We start from the raw sequence: 14866 nt of genomic DNA on the forward strand, positions 1-14866 counted from the left end.
TGAAGCCAACAAACCTTTATTGAAGACTTACAATGTTCCAGGTTTACATCCCGGTTCCCTGCTCAATTTAATTACCACCCCATACCTGGAAAGGAGCATTATTAGTTTCATCTTACAGATGTGGACACTGAGGCTCAGAGAACTAAGGAAGCGTCGTTAAAATCATGTACCAGCAGGGATAGAACTGGTTCACTGGAGCCACGCTAGTTGCTGAACAAGTAAACCTCTAAATTTCAGGGCTTAACGTGTAGACATTCGTGTCTTACTCAAGTGACAACCCAGTTAGGGGCTCCTAGTTGGGTGGCTTTTGTCCTCAAGTACTTTCTTGTGCTTCTGTTCTTCCCTAGGACCTTAGATCACTCAACTTCCAGTTGGCTTCTATCCAAATGAATGCCTTTTCATTATTCCAGGATCCCGCCTCTTCCTAGGAATATAGTGCACTGTAGATGTGCTTGCAAGTGCTGAGTTGTATATATGTGTATTTTTTAAATATTTGCTTATTTTATTTTTTAATGTTTATTCATTTTTGAGAGAGAGAGAGAGAGAGGGAGACAGAGTGCGAGAGTGCTGGCCAGAGAGAGAGAGAGACACACACACACAGAATCCGAAGCAGGCTCTAGGTTCTGAGCTGTCAGCACAGAGCCCGACGTGGGACTCGAACTCACGAACTGCGAGATCATGACTTGAGCCGAAGTGGGACGCCTAACCGACTGAGCCACCCAGGCGCCCCATGATTTTTATATTTTTATATTGCCTCGATACACTGTGCCATTAATTGCATTTTAAAAACAAGGCTCGTAAAACTTAATGTAGGTTTTTGTCTCTTAATGTTTTACATCAAAGAAAAAATAGCAGAGAAGCAATGCATTTTTCAGGCTCTCAGATATTAGCCTTATGTTTTCCTTTAGCTTTTTCCCCGTAAAACTGTGTTTCCTGACGATGTCTGGTGTTTTGCGTTGCTCCCCTTCTGATTTCCCACCTTGAGAGCTGGCTTCTGTGGGTGTTTTGACAGATGCCTGGCTCACACGGGCTCTTGTGGAGCGTGGAGATTTCTTGACTCCCCTGTGTTACTGCTCAGGCTATTAACAGTTCCTTAAATGGGGCACCGAGACTCCGCTCTCAAGTCAGCACTGGCATTTTCAAGTTTGTCGGCCACAGCTGGCAATGCTCGTAGCACTTCCTAAAGCTCTCAGAACCTGGTTCCACATTTAGCTGCTTCTCGGGAAAATGCTGGCATGGTTAGGAAAAAAGAAAATTCTAACTAGTTCTGGGCTCAGGGCAGTGAAAAGAAACGTGTACCGCTTGTCGGTTTTGGTTTGTTCTTGGTAAGCCACTTTGGGGCCCAGAGGGGCCCGAGTTCAACAGCCATGAAGGGCGAGCTAGAGAGGGTGCAAGGTAGAGGCATAGCCCCGCCGCGAAGTGAGTGACTGCCTGCCGATTGGCTCCATTGCAGGACCAGGTCATCGTCACACTCCTCCAGGACCTCCTCTCCAAGACCAGCATGGCAGTCACTTGCTTCTAAGAAATATGCCATTGTCCCTGGACGCTCACGTAGCTTGGCTGTGGGACAAGAGGGCTGCCGCCGGGCTTGCTGTGGCACTGGAGGGACCCCGGGACGGACACTGGCCCCTTGCGCATCTAACTTATGCCCCCTGCTTCCCAGCCCCATTCGTGTGGCCAGGGCCTCACCTTTTGGAAAAGCAAAGATCGGATGAGGGCTGGGCTCAGGGGTTTGACTCTACTGTTCTGACTCGGCTGGGTCTACAGGTGTATGCTGAGGCCACCGAGAGCCTGGCTGCTCTCGCCTGGGGAGAGCTTGGCCAGGAGCTCTCTCTTGCAGGGCCTCGGGCATGAGGGTCTCCCGGGGAGGCCTGCAGGTCTTAGCCTCCCTGGGGATTCCAAAAGCTGAGCTGCTGGGTGGCTGAGCTGTGAACAAAAGACCTTGTGACACGGATGTGAGTGGGAAGCAAGGCTCAGCCTCTCCTCTTAGCTCTCTGTTTCTAATCTCTAATTGCTCTGTAGAATACGTCTTCAAATCATGACAGTGACTGAATTCCCTAGGTTTTAAGATTTCACTGATGGCAAAACACACGATCAGTTCCATAACAGTATTTGTGCATGTGTGTCCGGAGAACGAAATACCCTTGAAGATGTACAATTTGACTGCAAGACACATTCCAAATTTTAGCAGTGATAAAACGTGATGAAATGGCAAAATGCTTCAGCTCAAGGAAATGTGGTAGAAAAGATTTCCGGCTCTGGACTAGAGCAAGACCCACTCCCTGGGCAGCTGCGGAGGCATTTTCGTCTTGCAGGTTAGTTATCCCTTTTCCGGCAGCGGGTTTGGGTCTGCAATTACAGGATCCGGCGTCAGCCGGCGGGTCTGGCACCGCGGCTCCCACAGGGCAATTTGCGGCTGTAATTTCTTGCTGTTGTCTGTTCTGCCGCCCATCTAGCTAGCGCCGAGCCCACTGCGAGCCAGCGGACCCCTAGGGAGCAAATTTGCAGGAAGATAAATTCTTCTGTCCCTGCCTACATTTGAATGCTATTGTGGAAACCGAATAGAATACAGATCACCCCTCCCCTCCCCCAAATTGAATTCTGTGTACCTGCTCCGCTAAGTAGAAAATTGCATATCAACTGGCGGTTCCTAGACAGGGCTCTGTCTAGACACAAAACTTGCTTACCGTTTTTCACGTTCTTGGTCATTCAGGCGTATGAAACCCGTTGGCCCCAGTCATTTCTGGACTCGGGCGTTTTAGTCCGGAGGAAGTTCCCACCGCCTCGTACCGATCCTAGGTCGGTGCCACCCCCAGATTCTCAACGGCGCTGTGGGTAGTTCCCCGTTGTTGCCGTCTGCATCCTCAGCTGGAACTTCTGGGGCAGAGGGACGGGTGTCTCCTCTCTGCAGTCGTGGTGAGCTCAGGTGCTGGCACACGGGTTGTTTAGCACATGTGTTGGGGGGGGGGGCGGGAGCTGTCCAGCATGAAAACCTCTAAAGATCCTTATGTGGCCTTAACCCGGGAGGGGAGTCCATTGCCCCTCTTAGGACATGTAGGGCGTGTGGCTGAGATGTTAACAAGTGTGTAAGTGCCGCTCAAGCCCTATTTTCTTTTCGATGTAATTGCTCAGAAGGCCCTTTGCCTCTTTTTCCTCGAAACCCCCAGTAGAGGCCGTGGCCGGCGGAGCCCGGAGAGGCTGTGCCCCGTAGCTGTGGCAGTTCTGTTCAGCCTTCAGGCGGCTGCACGATTCAGCCAAGCAGGAAGAGAGAGGCTGATCACAGAGTGAAAATGCAGGGACGTGAGCGTCCAATCCAGGAGCAGGGCCAGTTGCTGGCGGAGTGGGTGGCTTCAGGCACCGGATTATTTGGGGATTGTCAGGAAGACCAAAAACGGTTCCCCCACTGGTTTAACGGCACATTCATTTTCACCATTAGTGCTTCATTCCTTTGAGGCTGAAGCCTTTTATTTTCAAGAGTCTTAAGTAAATAAAATGCTGTGATGGGGACATGTGGGGGGGAGGGCATAAACTGAGTGCCAGAGAAATTAAAACACAAAATCTAAATTCTGTCGCGAGATAGCTTTGCCGAGAGGAGCCTTTGCGTGCATTCTGAGACATCTGAAAATCTCGCGGGGGCCAGGGTCTGGGGGTGGGGCCTGAGCTGTGTGATTGGCAGAGGGCAGAACCCCACATATGAGGCCCTACCCTTTATTTTCTCTGTGAGTCTCCTGGTTTGGTTGGCAGCTCTCACTGCTGCTCTGGGGTGGTTTCCCCTGGGGGTGTCACCTTGTGGAAATTGGAGGGGACACAGTGACGGGGGTAGGGGGACGGCCCTACTAGTGTGGAGTGACTGTGGTCTAGGAGCACTTAGCGTCCCGCAGTGGCTGGGGCGGTACTGCCCATCGAAGGGCTGCAGCCACCGTGTCCATCATTTTGCTTTGGAACTTCACTGGGGGTTATCACCTCTGTCACCTGCCCCTGTGGCTTTTGTGTCCTTGAGGATTTTTTTTTTTTTACAGTTTATTTTATTTTGAGAGAGAGAGAGAGAGTGCATGTGCATAAGTGGGGGAGGGGCAGAGAGAGAGAGAGAGAGAGAGAGAGAGAGAGAGAGAGAGAGAGAATCCCAAGCAGGCTCTGCACTGTCAGCACAAAGCCCAACGTGGGGCTCGAACTCACAAACCGTGATATCATGACCTGAGCCTAAATCGAGAGTCAGATGCTTAAACGACTGAGCCACCCAGGCGCCCCTGTGTCTTCTGAGGGTTCTAAGGATAGCGGCAAGCGCTGACTCCTGAATTACATCCCCTTATGTTCTCTGAGCATTTCTGTGTTGAGATATGTGTACATCGATCACAAATTTATTTTCTCCATTTTATTACCATTGGGACATGGTGTTGATCATTTTAAAAATTGTTTGTGTTAGGTTATACACACACACACACACACACACACATCTCAACCATCTTAATCATTTTAGAGTGTACAGTTATGCGTACTAAATATATTCATATTGTTGAGAAATAGATCTCGGGAACTTTTCCATCTTGCAAATCTGAAATTATACCCGGTTAACCACATCGCCCCATTCTTCCCTTCCCCCAGCCCTTGACAACCACTGTGCCACTCTCTGTCTCTACGAATTGACTACTTTGGATACCTCATATAATTGGAATCACACAGAATTTGTCGTTTTGCGAGTGGCTTATTTCACTTAGCGTAATGTCCTCAAGGGTCATCCGTGTTGTAGCGTGGGACAGGATTGCCTTCCTTTTTCAGGTGGGATAATACTCCGTTGTATGTGTAGGCCACGTGCTGCTTGTCCATTCATCCATCAGTGGACATTTGGGTTGCTTCACCTCTTGGCTATTTTGAATGATGCTGCTATGAACATGGGTGTACAAATATCTCAGAGACCCTGCTTTCAGTTTCTTTGCCTATGTTCCCAGAAGGAAGACTGCTGGGTCATATGGTAGTTCCACAGTTAATTTTTTAAGGAACCTCCATACCGTTTTCCTCAGTGGCTGTGTGATTGCACACTCTCACCAACAGTGCACGAGGGTTCCAATTTGTCTGCATCCTCGCCAACGTCTGTTATTTTCTGTTTTTAAAAAAAATTTTTTTTTGATAGTAGTTACTTAGTGAGTGTTGTTTTAGGTTATGTTTTGCATGAATTCTATCTCCAGATAGTTAAGGGGTAGACATAAAATATCTTACCCTAACGGGTTGGCAACAATACCCCTAGTGTCTTTCTTCATCACTTCACAACAGTCCTGTCCACCTGCTATCTTTTTCTTACATTTTATTTTAATACACACGCCGTCGCATTAGTGTTGAGCGTACAACATAGTGATTTGACAAGTGTGCACGTCATGCTGTGTTCAAAAGGGTGGCTGTCCTCTGTCACCATATAACACTATTACGGTGCTGTTGACTGTATACCCTACGCTGTGCCTTTTATCCCCCTGACTTATTCCTTCCGTAACTGGAAACCTGTATCTCTCATTCCCCTTCACCCATTTTGCCCGTCCCTGACTCTCCTCCCCTCCGGCAACCGGCAGTCTGTTCTCTGCATTTATAGGTCTGTTTCTGCTTTTTTGTTTGTTTGTGTTGTTTTTTAGGTTCCACATGCACGTGAAATCATATGTTCTCTGTGTTTCTCCGACTGACTTATTTCACTTAGCATAATACCCTCTAGGTCCGTCCACGTTGTTGCAAATGGCAAGATCTCACTCTCTTACGGCCGACGAATAGTCCACGGTATATATGGACCACATCTTCTTTGTCCGTTCGTCTATCGATGTACGTGTGGGTTGCTTTCGTATCTTTGGCTCTTGTAAATAATGCTGCAGTAAACATAGGGATACATAAATCTTTTTTGAATTAGTGTTTTCATTTTCTTTGGGTAAATATCCAGTAGTGGAGTTACTGGATCCTATGGAATCTCTATTTTGAAGTTTTTGAGGAACCTCCATGCTGCTTTCCACAGAGGCTGCCCCAAAGTCACATTCCCACCGACAGTGCACAAGGTTCCTTTTTCTCCCCATCGTCACTGACACTCTTTTTTATTTCTTGTCTTTTTGTTAACAGCTATTCTGACTGTGGGGAGGTGACATCTCATTGTGGTTTTGATTTGCATTTCCCTGTTGATTAATGGTGTGGAGCATCTTTTCGTGTGTCCGTTGTTCACCCGTATTCTTCCTTGTCAACGTAGTATCTTTAAAATTTTGTTAGAAAACAACCTCTCCCTTCTTTCTCTCTAGCAATGCACTGCTTCTCCCATACCTGGCCCTTGGAGCCAGCTTTACCCAGGACAGCCTCCGCGATTTTCTTTTGTTGCACGTGGCATTGTGTTTCTCAGTATACTTTTTTTCCCCTTTGCGGTAATTAGTGATCGCTTTCTATTCAATAGGAGAAGAGAACAGCTATTTGGGCATTGAGCACGTGACTATTATATACAATGAGTGTTAAGGAGTAATATTTCCATGGCGGAGGAAGAGTGGATTTCCTGGTGGACACAGGTCTCGGTGATACAGCAGAGTAAATCTGGGCCCCTTGAAACATGATTGGGGGTCTGGGGCTCTTACCTGTTGTGGACTTGTTGGCCACATAAGTCATGACAATGCAACACCAGCACAGAGCTTTCCGAAAACGTCTGAAGTAATGTCATCACGTGGTGAGTTAAAAAGGTAGAACATTGTGGGGGTGAGAATGGGAGCGACAAGACTTTCTGGTCTGTGGACAGACATAGAAGCAAGCCTGCTTGACCTGTTGGCCCCAGGACTTCGGTCTGGGGGTGCACTCAGGGAAGCCTTCTTTTTGCACTAGCCCTGGCTCATTCTCAAGTTTTCCCTCTGCCCTTTGTACGTCCCCCCTGTGCTCAAACATGGCAAGCCATTACAGGAAAGTGACCTGGGATGCATTTAGTAGCTGATGTTTCCTTAATAACCTTCGGTATAGGTCCCCCTAAAGAAATTATTCTTCGATGTGCCAGGGACCCAAAATATATATAAAAGAAAATCATTACAGTATTTCACTTGAGATTGTGCAGATAATGACAAGTTCCTTTTTTTTTTTTTTTTTTTGGTACTATTTATGGCTATTCAATTAAACTGCCACCAAACAACAGTGAACCCACCACCATTTCTGAGTGTGCTATCTTGGTGTTTGTAGCTCACCATATGTTTGAAGTATGACATAATCCTTCTGGAGCACATTCACTTTGTTGCTTCCCAACTCCAATGGAAGCAGTTAAGTCTGTCTCCTTTTAGACAAATTGTTAATGAAAAGGTAGCTGAACAATCATTTTCTTGTAATATGCAATTCCGTCTCCTTAAATACAGGAGCCTGACAGACCCATTCAGCAGTTAGTACTTTCTCTATACAACTGAACTCTGTCTGACCCTCCAAAACTAACCACTGGAGCAAAAAGAGAGAAAGAAGGGGAAAGGCAGCTAAAAATAAATACTCACCTGTAATACGTATAATCCTAAAAATTGAGTGGAAGGTATATTTTACTTTATTGTTTTCAGATAACGTATGAATAATTGCCTACTGCTGCCAAGCCCATTTTTATTGATTTTAAAGTATTTCACGATGTTGGCGCAATGTTTGGAAAATGGTGGGGCTGTCCGAACGACTCGGAATTTAGAGTCCTGAGCTCTCCTCTCTTTCAGCAATGAGTCAGTGCCGCTGTGGCACAGATGCGCTGTGGCTCCCTCCTTCCCAGGGAGCAGCGGAGGCTTACTTTATAATTGATTTGACTTTTTATCAATTTCCCCAAGAATTTCGTAAAAAAATTTTTTTTTAATGTTTATTTTTGAGAGAGAGAGAGAGAGGGACAGAGACAGAGAGACAGCGAGTGGGGGAGGAACAGAGAGAGAGGGAGACACAGAATCTGAAGCAGGCTCCAGGCCCCGAGCTGTCAGCATAGAGCCGGACGCGGGGCTCCAACTCACGAACCGCGAGATGGTGACCTGAGCCGAAGTCGGACACTTAACCGACTGAGCCGCCCAGGCGCCCCCCAAAAACATTTTTTTTTAAAGTAGGCTCCAAACCCAGCACAGAACCCAACACAGGGCTTGAATTCATGACCCCGAGGTCAAGACCTGAGCTGGGACCAAGATTCAGAGGCTTAACCTACTGAGCCATCCGGGTGCCCCTTAAATTTCTTAAATAGAATTGAAGCAAAGACAGCTTACATCTCAGTTTTAAATACAAATAAAATATTGTCTTTTTAAAAAAAGTTTACTTATTTCGAGAGAGAAAGGATGCACGCTTGCGAGCGGCAGAGGGGCAGAGAGAGAAGGAGAGAGAGAATCTCAAGGGGACTCTGCACTGTGAGTGCAAAGCCCGATGTGGGGCTTGAACTCACAAACGCTGAGTCATGACCTGAGCTGAAATCAAGAGTCAGACGCTTAGCCGATTGAGCGACCAGATGTCCCTATGAATACGATATTCTGATAGTGTCGTTAGGACGTAGTGTCGAATCGTAATGGCTGGTATTTATTGAAAGTTTATTCTGTGCCACCTTCTACCCAGATATCTGTGTACCTCACCATTGGAGGGTGGATGGGCTATGAAGATCACCCCCGTTGGATAGATGTAGAAATGTGGGTCAGAGAGGTTAATTGACTTGCCTAAAATCACCCAGCAATTTTGTGATAGAGCCACCTTCTGCACTCAGGAAGACAAACCCTGGGATAGAGGTGCTTAACACCTGTAGGAGCTGCATCTCTGCCAAAGATCGCTTTTTATAATAAAGCCTCATCAGTTCACACTCATTTGAGGATTTGAAGGAGAAGCAGTCTGAATGACACAATGTTTGATCTCTGCATCCGGCGTGGGGCTCAAACTTACAACCCTGAGATCAGGAGTACTATGCTCTACTGACTGAGCCAGCTGGGCGCCTTGAAAGACAGAATGTTTGAAAAGAAATGCAGTCTTACCGCTCCAGAGAGATGGTGGCTGGAGTAAATTAAATGAGTGTTTTAAAATTAGGGAAGCGGTCTTGAAGATCTCATTTTACAATAAAGAAACACATTTGGTCTTTAAAATAATAAAACACTTCTTTTTAAGGTCTCGCATTCATGATTCTAATCCACATTTTTTCATAGTACAAATGTAAACGTATGGGCTAAACAAACATTTACAGTGCGGACCATGTAAGTGCCTTGGGAAGGTAGATGTTTTGAGAGTGTAGACTCCAAGCTCTGGGCTGGGTTCACAGGCTTAACTCCATTGCTTGATAGCTATTTGGCCTTGGGCAAATTTCTTTATTCCTCAAGCCTCTGTTTCCCCATCTGTCAGTGAATCTGATGATGGAACCCACTCCCTAGAGCTACATACACTGGCTACATACACTGGATATGGATCACCTGGACAGATAGGTACTCAGGACTTTGCTCAGTGCCTGGAGCAGAGGAGGGGCTCACCTGGTGTGAACTTCCATCACTGGCACACAGGAACGAGGACCCAGGGCTACGGAGCAGGTGGGAGACAAAGACCGTACCCTCTCTAGTGAATCACGTGTGCGACCGTGTGGGAGGTCGGGAGTCTGGAAGGGTGGGATGTAGCCAATCGCAGGCAGCCTCATGAAAGCTCTGGGCTCCATTCTGTTGGCCCCAGGGAGCACTAAAGATTTGTGAAGCTGGGGAGATCGGGTAGGATTTAGGGAACATGATTTGATAGAGAAGAGACCTTGGTGGGAGGGGAACAGGGAAAGGAAATGTTTGACAGGTGCTCACTGGGCCCCAGGTGGGAGGGCAGGATGGGGGTGCCCTGGAGGCCGGGGGTTCCCACCATCCCAGGAGACCACGTAGCTCCTGGGGGCCGCCTCCCTGTCACCAGGCAGTAACCTCCTCCCGAGGGTCTCCTTTACTCATAGAAGATGCAGTGGCCGTGCTGACCATTTGCATTTCACGTTGTGAATTGGTGAGTCTGGGTCTAGTTCATATATCGTTGCCTCGTTAGCAAGAGTCAGCCTCTCAGCCCCACACCCTCTGGCACTCTGCACAGACGAGGCTCTGGGCTGCCCAGCTAGGGATCAGGCCAGACCACGGAGAATTCTCCAAGGTGGGTGCTCCCTGAAGGCTTTCCTGGTGGCCAAGCTGGCCTTCCCTTGGTGATCCCTCCTTGTGTCCAGCACGCCTTGTCTCAGGTACTGTGCCAGTTGCTGAAGGCGTCCCCGTGTCTCTGACTTTGATCTGGAATTCCAGACTCAGGTTTCCACTTGCCCTTTAGGTGACCATTGTCAGTCGAGGTCCTTCCACTCACACCCTATTCAATAAAGCAAACCTCCTCCCCCTTCCTAATAAAGACCCTTCCCAATAAAGACCCTTCCTCCCCCTGAGTTAGGCCCTGGCACCTCCTCTCTTCACTTGTGACATGGCTTGTATCCCCTTTGGGGAAGGCCTGGGGCCCCGATGTGTTCTCCTGGCTTTAGTCTTCCATCGGTAACACTTGACTTTCATTGGCTCTACCTCCCGGATTTCCTTAAGGTCTCTAACCTGGTCTCCCTCTTTGGGAATCTCAGCGTTGGCTTCCTCTGGCAACACCACTACTCCAGTGTGGTGTTCTGCCCACCCCTCTCCTGGGACTCGTGCACATCCCACACCCGCAGCCTGGTTTGCCTCAGTTTGACCTTTGGACCTCGCCAATGGATGTTCAAAGTTATGTGTAAAGTAAGCATTATTCTGACCCCCTTGCTCCCCAATTCTGTTTTTCCTTTGACATTCTTGGATTTTAAAAAATGGCATGATTCCCTTTTCTCTGTGCTCAAGGTAGAAACCTTGTGGACACTTGTTTCTGTCTTTGCTCACATTTGGGCACCAAGACCTTGGTGAGTCCTCTTCTTTTTCTATTATTTTTTAAACGTTTATTTACTTTTGAGAGAGAGAGAGAGAGAGTGAGAGAGCGTGAGTATAGAATCTGAAACAGGCTCCAGGCTCTGAGCTGTCAGCCCAGAGCCCGACGCGGGGCTCGAACCCACAGACCACGAGATCATGACCTGAGCCGAAGTTGATGCTCAACCGACTGAGCCACCCAGGTGCCCAGGTGACTTCTCTTCTCAAATGTCACTCACAGCCAGCCACTGGGTTCTGTCAGTGACTTCCTTCAGAACTTGGGGTTTATACCTAAGTACAGTGATGGCCTTTTAGCTAGCTGATCTCCTTGCCTCTGTTCTGTTCTTTTTGTTTTGTTTTGTTTGTTTTACCTCTTTTCTTTGTTCCTGTGCAAAAAAAAAAAAAAAAACAAAAAAAACAATAGCAACAACCAACCAACCAATGAAACCAATACAGCATCAATACAAAACCTCTCGGCTTCACATTAAAGAATGTTAATCGTCATCTGGCTTTTGCGTTTCAGCTCCTTGCCCTGTCTTACAGTTGAGCCATACCACCTGCCACCATGGCCTTATTTCCTGGAGAAGTCGTGTATTTGTGCATTTGTTTTGTTTCTTAAATGCACCTCTGTACTCTTACACCTATTGGAGATGCCCCCTCTCATGCCCCAGCCTGATGTTTGCTTGTTGACCTCATGTTCACAAACGTTTGGTTCAAATGGGCGGTGGCATTAGACTCTGGGCTGCTGGAGGGTAGGGTCTGTGCATTGCCGTGTTTGTACCCGTGCCCGGTGCTGTGCACGGCCCCAGCAGTCATTCGTACACGTGTGAGCAAGGAGGGGGGGAAGGAAGGAATGAATCGTGTCAAGGAAATGGAATGGGTGGCAGTATGCCACGGATGGGGCCGTGAAGACGCTTGAAGAACAGCCACAGTCAGTGTGCTGTAACAGCTCAGAACTTTGTGATCGACTTTTATGTGCCATAGAACTTTGCCCTGTTGCCAGCGATTTTTGGAAAAGCCACAGCCCTAATGCTTAAACACATCGCAGTAATCCAACTCTCCATAAAGTGGTTATTAAATTGTGTTTTGAGGCTGGGAAGTGCACATCAGCGACATGCTTAAACTGTACAGCCGCCGCGTAACAGGAATCTAGGCCTATCTGTATGCAAATACAATGCTTCAAGTTCATTATTGTTATTAGGAAATGGAAATACAGCCAGAGCAGAAATAACAGTATATTTCCCTCTGCCTGTGTTGTGTTTTTGTCAATGGGGCTTCTGAAGGACTGTGCATTTACTAACCCATTAGAATGAGTGATTTTATATCCTAATGTAAAATTAAAGGAATTTAAGTATCTGCCTAGGAGATACACTTGTTTAAACCTATATTAATGTCTCTGTTGGTTATGTTGGCTAGGTTGGTGCTATGTTATTAGCAAAGAAAATGTCCCAGCCGTGTGTATACTTTCTAAATCTTAATGTATTTATTTTCTGACAAGTAACAGAGCTGATTTTCTTCTTTTCCATCCAAAATGTAAGACAATATTACTATTCTTAAATGCAAAGCATACTGTCAATCCTTTATTATTAAAAAAATCTCATTCCTTTTATCTCATTCTGCTTTTTCCTTCTGATGGACACTCTTGGCTTCTCCTGGCTCTCATGTTTGAGGCAAGTAATTTCTTTTTAACAAAATGTATTAAGTTTTTAATTTTATTTCCAGTATAGTTAACAGACAGTGTTATATTCGTTTCGGGTGTACAACATATGTAACACCTGGTGCTCAATACAGACGGTCGCTCCTTGCTCCCAATCCCCTCTTTCACCCATCCCCCGAGCCACCTGCCTCCCCTCTGGCATCACCAGTTTGTTCTCTATAGTTAAGAGTCTGTTTCCTGGTTTGTCTCTTTCTCTTTCTTCCTTTGTTCATTTGTTTCTTAAATTCTACACGTGAAGTGAAATTGTATGGTGTTTGTCTTTCTCTGATTTATTTCACTTAGCATTATACTCAAAAACCCCATCCATGTCCCTGCAAATGGCAAGATTTCATTCTTTTTGGTGGCTGAGTAATATTCCAGTGTGTGTGTGTGTGTGTGTGTGTGTGTGTGTGTGTGTGTGTGTGTATACACACATCTTCTTTGTCCATTCATCAGTGAGTGGACACTTGGGTTGCTTCCATCATTTGGCTATTTAAATAATGTTGCAGTAAACAGAAGGGTGTATGTATCCCTTTGAATTAGAGTTTTTGTATTCTTTGGGTAAATACACAGTAGTGGAATTACGAGATCATGTGGTAATTCTATTTTTATTTTTTTGAGGAACCCCTGCACTGTTTTCCACAGTGGCTGTACCAGTTTGCATCCCAGTCAACAGTGCATGAGAGACCCCCTTAATTTCTTTTCCTTATCCGCGCAGTATTTACTGTGGTGCCTAGCAGGGCCTCCCCTAGATTGTGTGGGATCCCAGGCAAATATTCTTCTGTGGCTCCTGTCCCTGTGAACAGTGTGATTGAAAAATGTGTTGTAAAATGTATGGGCCCACTGAGGTGTATGGATTTATCAATGAAGGTTTAGAATAATGGGTAGAAAAGAGATACGTACTTATTTATTCTCCAGTCAGTGCACGTGATGCTTCTTTCTTCCCTCCGCACACCGTCTCTTCCTGGTAATCTTTATTGCCAAAGGCACCATTCTTCAAAAATTCCAGGTCTCCCACCCGTTACTCATAACACCGTGGCTCTTTGGAACCGATTCGTATCGAAACAGTACAGCTTACCTTGCCTCTGCGGTCCCCCGGTCCATTTCCTGAAGGCTGGCTATGCCCTTACTCATGACACTGTTGTCGTCGATAATGCCGTCCAGGACCAGTGTCTTCCGGGGATCCTCACAAGGGGGTCATTGTGCTTCGTCGATGATGACCCCAGATACAAACCTTACCCGGAGGATGCAATAAAACTTGAATGGCAATTTGCTTCTGGTCATGGTAACTGTACTAATTGTATAGCAGACAGAAAGAACAGCGCATCTTCTACCCATGTCCTCGGTCTTCTTACCCCCGTTACCGCGTGCTTAGGATGGGATCTCTCATGTTGATTGCACCCAGCCATGGGGTGAGCTGAGTGGCCCACTGGGGGCAGAGGATCCGCCCCTCATCCTGCGGGGCTCACACCGACCCAGGAAAGTACAGCTTCCAAAGATTCTCACTGTATTTACTGTCACTTCTGTGAAAGTGTCAATCTCAAGTTTTGCAGGCAGCCTCCTTGAGTTTTTCCCAGAAACAGTCCGTTAGGTAGTCCCAGATAACTGAGAACCTTGACAAATCCCGAATTTCCAAGAACCTAACAAGTGTGTAAAAATAGCATCCGTGTGCCCCAGCCGTGGTGCACGTGCATGTGTGTGCGTGTGAATTATTGTAAGTGCTCAGCCGTTCTCGTGATTTTCTGCACCCATTTGTGAAGTGTATCTTGCTGTTGATTTTCTTTTTCCTTCATGAAAAAATATTAATGAAAGACTTAAAAATGTTTTAAAGGGATGTTGCTGATAGGGGAAGCTGTGTGTGTGTGGGGGGGGGAGGTATTTGGGAACTCTGTACTTTCTACTCAATTTTGCTGTGAACCAAAGAGTGCTCCAAAACATTAATTTAACAGGAAATAAGTAAAATAGAACAAAAGGCTGACCCAGAAGAGTGCTGTGTCACCACATTGATTGGAGGTGGAAGGGAACATTGGAAAACTCGACGTGTTATGGGGCAACGGTCTGAAAAGCCCCAGGAGGAGATGGGGGTAGCCAGCCCTTAGGACTGCCTGACATGTGGCATGGGGCCTGCAGAGGAGTTAGTGTGACCCTCCTCCAGGCCAGGGTACAGGACACCTGCCACCATCCCAGCTGCCCCCTGGGTGCTGTGGACTAGAGGCAGCACTGTGGTGGGAGCACAGATGGTTAAGAGTCAATTCATAGACCTGCACACTCGGCTCAGGTTCAAGGGTCATAAGTGACCCTTTGAGAGCTCAGAGCCCTGAACTCGTCT

The 14866-nt window shown here is 46.9% G+C and overlaps 1 protein-coding gene across 1 annotated transcript in view; it reads left to right on the forward strand.

The window, feature by feature from the left end:
- ATPSCKMT (ATP synthase c subunit lysine N-methyltransferase) overlaps positions 1-14866 on the forward strand; it is a 240033-nt gene that overhangs the window by 70394 nt on the left and 154773 nt on the right. The gene's annotated exons all lie outside the window — the stretch shown is intronic.

The sequence above is a fragment of the Felis catus genome, chromosome A1, assembly GCF_018350175.1.
Source record: "Felis catus isolate Fca126 chromosome A1, F.catus_Fca126_mat1.0, whole genome shotgun sequence".
Classification (NCBI taxonomy): Eukaryota; Metazoa; Chordata; class Mammalia; order Carnivora; family Felidae; genus Felis; species Felis catus.